The sequence below is a fragment of the Sciurus carolinensis genome, chromosome 16 (assembly GCF_902686445.1).
Source record: "Sciurus carolinensis chromosome 16, mSciCar1.2, whole genome shotgun sequence".
Taxonomy (NCBI): Eukaryota; Metazoa; Chordata; class Mammalia; order Rodentia; family Sciuridae; genus Sciurus; species Sciurus carolinensis.
The window spans coordinates 27,031,493-27,038,817 of record NC_062228.1 but is presented as its reverse complement, the minus strand read 5'-3'; the positions used below and the strand labels follow the sequence as shown (position 1 = coordinate 27,038,817).

At 54.4% G+C, this 7,325-nt stretch overlaps 1 protein-coding gene across 1 annotated transcript in view; it reads left to right on the top strand.

The window, feature by feature from the left end:
- Positions 1–4,262: 4,262 nt before the first annotated feature.
- The window catches only part of Nlrc5 (NLR family CARD domain containing 5), an 85,962-nt gene continuing 82,899 nt past the window's right edge, over positions 4,263–7,325 (top strand). Inside the window, exon 1 of the mRNA XM_047528434.1 lies at positions 4,263–4,374. The gene's annotated coding sequence lies outside the window, so the exon portion shown is untranslated. The remainder of the gene's footprint in view (positions 4,375–7,325) is intronic.

Sequence of the window (7,325 nt, the reverse complement as noted above, 5' to 3'; positions counted from 1 at the left end):
CCCTGGCTGGGGCACCTCGGTGAACTCCTCACCGGGGAAGCTCACAGTCGGCCTGGGCGCACAAACACACCCTTGCATCTTCCAGTGACCAGGAGACGAGGGGACACTGGAGCTGCAGCTTGAAGCCTGAGGAGGATTTGCAAAGAGTGCTAGAGCCAGAGGGGACAGTGACAGGTCCTGAGACGTTTACCTGGTCACCGATGCACTCATTGACTCCCTGATTAACGCATGTCCCTCATGGAGCAGATATCCCAGGCAACCGTGACTGTCCCTGAGTTCTCTCCAGAGTCCTGGATAAGGGCCCCAGAAACAGATAGCAGGAAGCCCCTCTCAGGCCTGTCGTCTCCTGCCCCACAGCGCCCGGGGCCTTCCGGTCCTTTGGTCACCCACCAAAGGTCCCAGCTCCTCTTCCAACCAGTTTCCCATGTGGGCCTGAAATGAGGGTTTCAAGCAGTCTCCGACCCCTGGGATGCTGGACAGGAAGTGGGGAGGGCGGGAGGTTCCGGACCCCCAGGATAGGGAGAGGGAGGGGCACACAGAGGTCTGGCGTCTGGTCCAGGAGGAGGAGGATGGAATCTCATAAAGGAAAATAAATCCAACTTTAATGAGGAGGAGAAACATCTCCCGAGCGTGTTTCCAGCCGGCTTATAATGCTCTTCCTCGTCCCGTCCCAGGCTAGAGTCCTAGAGGCTTCCTCCGGCCACCTGGATCCGGGTGTGTGAAGGGAACCCCCGACACACTGTTGGAGTGGGATGGAAAGCACAGTGTGTTGGCTGGAATGTTGGCTGCCCTCTCTGGAAAGCCACGTTGCTGGGCCGTTAAGAGGCGACCAGGCCATGAGAGGGCTCACCACACAGGGAGTTCTCCAGACCAGAGCGCAGACTCTTGCAAGCAAGGCTCTCATGTTTGCCCCTGTCACATGCCCACTTGCACTTCTCTTCCCTCCAAGCGCTGAAGCAGCAGGAGACCCTCTCCCGTGTCATGCTCCTGGACTCCCAGCCTCCAGAACTGTGAGCCAAATCAACTTTTCTTTCTAAAGCACCCTGTCTCAGGTATTCTGTTACAGCAACAGGGGATGGACTAAGACACAGAGCAAGATGCTGGCATGTGCAAAATCCCTCGAGTAGAAGGAACCGTGACAGATTCAAGAAACACAGAGGCCAGAGAAACACAGAGAGAAAGCCGGGCACAGTGGCCCTCACATAATCCCAGGGACTCAGCGGACTGAGGCAGGAGGATCACAAGTTTGAGGCCAGCCTCAGCAACCGAGTGAGAATCTGTTTCAAAATAAAAAAAGGCTGGGGCTGTAGCTCAATGGTAAATTGCCCCTGAGTTCAATCCCGGGTACCACAAAAGTAAATAATTAATTAATAATAGATAAATGAATAAAAGAAAAGAAAGAAAAGGTTGGCAGATGAGGCCAGGGCAGTGGGCAGGGTCCACACTGCAGAGGGGCAAAGGGGCCTGGTCTTATTTTAACAGCCAGCATGCAAGGACTTGGCAGGCGGTGCTTGGCAGGGGGATGGCCGTCAGGTTTAAGAGCTCTTGAGGGAAGGGGCTAGCCTCTGAACCAGGATTCTTTCAATGCCTCCCCTGTCCCCAGCCAGGGCTCTTGGGCCTACTTTTCTTCCTCCCTCAGGACCCAGAGCAAGGGTCTGACTCACAGCCAGCCAGGACAGCACACAGGGTAGGACTCCTGGCCAAAAGAGCTCACCGCCCCTGGGGGCCACTCTGGGAATTCCAGGCCTTGCAATGTTAGCCTTTAGGCAATGACAGAAGTCAGTGGCCACATTCTTCCTGGAAGCGCTTCCTGAGGGTGCTGGGAAGACCCAAAGCCTTCCCTTGGTGCCACAAAAACAACAGGAGAACTTGGCAACTCCTTCCCTGGACAGAAAATTTTACCATCACCAGGGACACACAGAGAAGTCCTATGGAGCGTCACCTTCACAAATCCCAGTCCAGCTGGGACCCAGGGAGACCGCAGGGCTCATCCCGGTTCCTGAAAGGAACGTAGTTATATCTCCAGCTTCCTTCTCCATCCTTGGTGTCCCCTCGGGTCCAAGGGGAGTAAGTGGCAGAGGAGCTATGGGATCCCAGAGCATCTTGCCAGAACAGGACAAATCTGCTGCCTCCCCCAACCCTAGAAGTTCTGACCCAGACCTGCCTCAAAACACCAGGACGTCTTCCTGGCCCCGACCCAGGGGACGTCTGTATCTGCTGCTTCCTCCAGGGAGCTGAGAGGGGCTTCCCAAGGCCAGGGCCCAGGGGAAGCCCATCCTGCTACCTGGGCAAGGTGGGACTGAGGGCTTTGGGACCAGGCCTTGGACAAATGGGAAGTGCGTGGGCCAACCGGCTGACCCTGGCATGCATCCAAGCCTTAGAGGACAAACAAGTCATTCAGGCAGCCAGCTGAGCGGTTTGTGTTGGCCACCGACACCAAAATGCGTTTAAACATGCGAGTCATTTGCAAGATGCCAGGTCCATTCCAGTGGTTACCGCCCACCTTCGCCTGGCAAGGGCCGCCTCCTGCTTGGGGTGCGGGGCCCCACCTATCTTGCTGACGGCAGGGAACGCTTTCGTCTGCAGCGCCCTGTGAGTGGCACTCTGCAGGCCCTGCCCTCCCTTCAGTCTCACTGCGCCTTGAGCTGGTTCTCATACACAGGCTGGGCCTTTCCTAAACAGACGGCCATTTAATTAACACCAGAGGACCGTGTACACCGTCAACCCCAGGAACCGTGCGCCAGACTGAGTGCAGGCAGGGTTTAGGAAAGCATCTTTCCCAGAACTCTTCTTGACAGGCCCAGTGTCCCTAAGGTGGAAAGACCCAGCTCTGATCCTGATTACTGTGTGACCGTCAGTAACTAACTTGACCTATCTGAACTTCATTTCTTCATCTGCCTCATGGGTTGGAAATCTTTGTCTTACCCTCCTTATGGGGCTGTTCAAGATGAAAAGGGTCTAAAAATGGTCTACATTTGTCTTTCTAGATGGTGGTTATCTGTCCATGTGTCCATTTGCCTACCCTACCTGCATGGGAAGCGGGCCAGAGTCTTTCCTTGGACTTTGAGTGGGGCCAATCAGATCTTGGGTGCTCAATGAACATGAGCTGAGCCCTGATCTTGGGTCTCAGTCAATCACTCCCATGCACACCACTGACAGCCCCACATTCCCATCCATTCCACACACCAGCCACAGTGGCCTGGGAGGCTGGAAACACCCCATCTGACAGATGAGGAAACTGAGGCTGCTGCAGAGGAGGCAGAAATATAAGGACGGCTGTGGGCCTCAGGCACGTGCTGCACCGGTCCCGATTCTAGTTTGGCTGGGTCAGATTCTCAGAGCCAATCTGTGGGGAGGGATTTAATCATTCCCATCTTACAGGGGGTACAACTAGCCAGGGTGTCTGATGCCAATGGTCCTGCTTCTGACCCCTATCTTGGAATGCCCCCCAACCCCCAGATGCATGCCTGGCCTGGGGCTTTGAGCGGACTGGGAGTGGACGCTGCTTCACCCTGGGGCTGTCACTAAAGGTGGGCAAGTGGCCTTCCGAGCAGGCAGAGCCTTCCACAGGATGAGCATGTCCTCTGCTGGGCAAGGGGATGCCCCATCTCCGGACAAGGGCAAAAGGCCGGGGGAACCTGGGAACAGTGGCCTTTCAGGACCGGCCCCTGACCCCACTCACCTTCTCTCTGCCCCTTCCCCCCCCCCTTTTCCTCTCTCCCCGCACCCCTTCTTTCCATTTCTCCCTCATCTCTGCCAGTGGTTCCTCTGTGACTTGGTCAGGGTCCTTCACCTCTCTCCTCTCTAAGCCTCAGTTGTTCATCTGTAAAACAGGCTAACACTCTCCTCTGTGTTTTGGTGCTACTTTGAGGATTAGATGAGAGACGTTCATAGATGAAGTTTATCCTGGGTCAACCGGCTCCGCTAAGACCAGTTGCTATTCCCTTCTTCGCTAGGCTCATCCAGGCGCATACCCCTGGCCAGCGCTCAGGACCCCTGTGCTCCTAGTGCCCCTTCATTAAGTGCCCCTGCAGTAGCATCTCCTCCCTTTGCTCCACTCCCCAAAGACGCACCGGGAAGGGACTCCTGCGCACGCTGACTCCCCTGCCCGCCGCGCAGGTGAGCCGCCTTCACCGGCACCTGGGTTTCACATCCTGGACCCTCCTTCTGCTGAGGCGGTCCGGGGGCCGGGTCCTGAGCGCGGCCGGCGACTGGGGTGCCGCGGAGAGCTCCCGCCCCCAGCGCCCGCCTCAGGGATGGCACTTCGGACCACGTGATTTCTCGGCAGCGGCCGCGGGTTCCAAGCACTAGCCCGCAGCGCCCGGCGTCTGCTTTCAGTTTCCTGCAGAGCGCGGACGAGCCGGGAGCGCGGCGGTGAGTGCAGGGGCTGCGGTCCCGGGCGGGGGCGCTGGGCGCCGAGCGGTTGGGGCTCCCAGGTCTGCAGGGCGGAGAGGGCAAGAGCGGATGCAGGAGATCTGGGGATGGGGATGTGCCGATGCCGATGGCCAAGTAGTGTCCGGTGGCAGATGGACGGAAGGGGTGTCGCTAGCCCTGCGCTGTGAAGCCCGCCGTCCCACAGCTTGGGGGATGGCAGGTCGGGGCGCCCCGCGTGGGGGACATGGCCTGCGGCTGTGCAGCCCCGCTCCCGGGCGCACCTGTTGCCTCCCGGAGCCACCGGTTCTTGCCGTTTTCTCTTCTCGAACTTGTCATGGCTTCATGCAGAGTTACATGGTCGCACTGTTCATTATGCACAATTCATACTTTTGGGCCTAAGAAAAGAAAACTTTTCATTGCCGAACATTCCAGACTTAAAAATAGCAGAAGGAATAGGACGAGGAAGGGCCATATGGTTTTGCTAGTTTTGATGTAAGGAAGCCCCCGGATCCATTGCTCGTGGTCCAGGCTCACCAGCCCTAGGCTGGGCTTTCCTCTCTATCACCCCTTATTTGGAAACAAATGGCAGACATCATAGCATTTCAACGGAAATATCTGAGAATGTACTAAAACATAAGGAGTCTTTTAAACACAGCTCCAATACCGTGAGTGTACTCTCAAGGTTTTGACCATTCCTTAAGGTCGGGTTTCCACTATTTCTAATGACCGTTGTAACTCAGAGGTGATAGGGAATGCACCTGGCTGTTGTTTGGGTGACTCGCTTTTCCATGTGGTTTCCAACTGCTTTTCTCCCTCAGAAAGTCAGGACCTGGAGTTAGCTGGGGTGGCCATTGGCGAAGGTTCTAGACAGTCCCCACCCACCCCACCTGCGTTGCTGTTTGCATGCATTTTATAAATTGGGGTTTTTGCATTTTCTTTTTTAAAGATTGGGAGTTCTGAGATATAAAAAGCAGTTTGAAACCTGGAAGTTCCCAGCCTCTCACAGCTGGGGGGAAGATGGAGTGGACCCCAATCAGTACCTGAAACTTCATCTCCCTCTGAATGACTCTCCTCTCTAGGGAAGAAATAAGCCCGGAAATGCACTAGGCTTAGGCTGGGCTGTAGCCCAGTGGCCTGGAGTTTGATTCCCATACTGCTGACTAGCTAACTAACTAACTAACTAGCTAGGCATGATCTCCAGCTGAGAGCACAGAGGAGGGAAGGCTGATGTGGAAGTGAATATGAATTCCCCACCAGCACGCTTTCCACCAGCCTGGACTGGCCATTCTTTATGTCTACCTGCGCTGCCTACAGAAACAGCACCAGGTGGGCAGGCACCTGGCCTGGGAGACTCACAGACTAAAGCTCTCGATACCTTGCATTTCGTGGCTCGGAAACTTGGTTTCTCATCTGTGGATGGGTATAATAGATCCTTCAAAGTTGGCTCCATGGATTGAATGAGGTGAGGTACACCCAGTTCTTGGTTCATTTTAAAGTACTGTTTCACATGATGGTGACTCTCGTTCCAGGACGGGACACACCCAAGTGTCCACGTCAGCAGGGCCCCACCAGTCTCCCTGTACCTCAACACCCATACCCCCACCCTACTGAGGAGAGTCCAGAAAAGCTTCCTAATATGTCTTCTCCCTCTGTTGTGGCTTGAGTTGTGTCGCCTGAGAAAGGTGTGATGAACCCCAGGACCTCGGAGTGTGACCTTATTTGGAAAGAGGGTTGTTGTAGATATAACCAGTTGAAACGAGGTTATACTGGAGTAGGCTGGCCTTAAGCAAATATGACTAGTACCCCGGTAAGACAGAAGATCAGCATGTTAAGACACACACGGGCAAGACAGCCATGTGGTGGAGGAAGAGGTCGGATGAGGTACCCACACGCCAGGAATTTCCGGCAACAACCGGAAATGGAAGAGGCATGGAAGGATCCTTCTGTAGACCCTTCAGAAGGAGCCTGACCTTGTCCATACCCAGAATTCAGATTCTTAGCTTCCAGAACTGTGAGAGAACAAACTTCTTTTTCTCTTTCCTTTGGTACTGGGGATTGAAGTCGGGGTGCTCTCACCTTGAGCTACACCCCCAGTTTTGTCTCGTTTTTTTACTTTTTCATTTTGAAACAAGGTCTCACTAAATTGCTAAGGGTCCTGCTAAACTGTCAAGGCTGGTCTTGAACTTGGCAATCCTCCTGCCTCAGTCTCCCAAGTCCCTGGATTATAGCGTGCACCACTGCTCAGTTTCTGCCCTTTGAGCCCACTCACTTCCTGGCACCTTGCTACCCACCTCTAATGCCTTGCCCAGTTTCTCTTCTCTACCTGCCACATGCAGTTGGACTAAGGATCATGCAAACCACTGCCAGCACAAACACTGTAAGACTTTTGGGGGCTGGGAATATAGCTCAGGGGTGGAGGGCTTGCCTGGCATGTTTGCAGCCCAGGGTTCTATCCCCAGCCCTGCAAAAAACAGGAAGAGAAAATTCTGTAGGTGTTCTGAGAATGTAAGCGGTTTTCTTTCTTTGTTGGACCTATTTTTTTGAATGTCGATTGGGGACCTAAAACCTATTGAACTGCAACTGAGTCTACAGGACGATTTGAAAGAAAATAATTCAGGAAAATTGCTCATCCTGCGTGCTAATGCAGGCCGTCTGGAGAAGGAAGGCTTTGGCCCTTTAGACTACCCTGGAAAATCAACACATGTGCCCAAAACCAGGCAGAAGAGGTGAAGAAGGCAACATTGGCTGTTCATGGGACATGTTACTCGCAAAACAGGCAAGATTATGTAACCCACGTGCTGCCTTGGGTTTCCTGGGTCCTTGAGAACTGGGCAAAGTTGGCTCTTTAAGGAAACCCTCAGTGAGCCCAGGCTTCCTGTATCTAGAGGTGGGGATGGAGTTAACTTAGCTCTCACGCCACCTGATCCTGGGCACCTCTTCTGCTCTGCCAT